The sequence below is a fragment of the Oryzias melastigma genome, unplaced genomic scaffold (genome assembly GCF_002922805.2).
Source record: "Oryzias melastigma strain HK-1 unplaced genomic scaffold, ASM292280v2 sc08305, whole genome shotgun sequence".
NCBI classification, from domain to species: domain Eukaryota; kingdom Metazoa; phylum Chordata; class Actinopteri; order Beloniformes; family Adrianichthyidae; genus Oryzias; species Oryzias melastigma.
The window spans coordinates 1-807 of NW_023424865.1; the positions used below are offsets into that span (position 1 = coordinate 1).

The 807-nt window shown below is 37.4% G+C and overlaps 1 long non-coding RNA gene across 1 annotated transcript; it reads right to left on the minus strand.

The window, feature by feature from the left end:
• Window positions 1-93: 93 nt before the first annotated feature.
• Window positions 94-554, minus strand: LOC112139495. Its single transcript, XR_002918002.2, has 3 exons — window positions 411-554; window positions 303-330; window positions 94-222 (listed from the first exon to the last, which is right to left on the minus strand). It is a non-coding gene; the product is annotated as an uncharacterized LOC112139495 (long non-coding RNA).
• Between the last annotated feature and the right edge of the window lie 253 nt (window positions 555-807).

Consider the following 807-nt stretch of genomic DNA (forward strand, 5'->3'; position numbering starts at 1 on the left):
CTGCTCTGTACATTACCATGCAAATCAACTGTAAGGTGTTGGACGGCTCAAACAGTTTGGAGCTGAGGCTGTGGTTTAAATATGGCTACTGACTCGTATGTACAGTTGTTTATCGCGGCCGTTAGTTTAAAGATACACATTTGTCGAGGTTTCTCTCCTCCGCCGTTTCTTCCATTTTCCATCCTTACAGTCTTTCAGGCTTCTACTCCAAGTCGGGCATTTCTGAAACAGGAACAGGTTCGTTTATTAAACCACAAAACTGATCTGTTATTTACTGTACTGATGAGCTTTTGAAGACTTACTCTCATCATCGCTATCTGCAGAGTCGTCCTAAAACGAGGACAAAAGAGAAAACGTGAGGTTTGTCGTTTCACTCTGGAAGAACTCTACAGATCACCAGAGATTCTTACCTCTTCTGCACCGTCTAGATCAGGAAGGTCATCCTCACCTCCCATGTTGTTCATCATCTGAAAAACATTTCATTTTTTGCAATTATTTGCAACTGGAAAAATAAACTGACAAAGTCTAAAAAGTAAAATTCAAAATAGATTTACATAACAAATTTTAACAAAGAAAAATTAATTCTCTTTAAAAGGGTAATCAAACACTAAATACATAAATACAATTTTGGCTGTTCCCTTCTATGAATGAGGCTTTAAAAGAGCTGTCTGATTTTTGTTTGGAAAAATTAATATGAACTAGTCTAATTCTTGAATGGTCAAAAACCGTATGTGTGCTGCCCCCTACAGGTTGAATGAGGTTTGACATTTGAATTTCATGGTTGATCGAATCATTTAAGCCCCACAT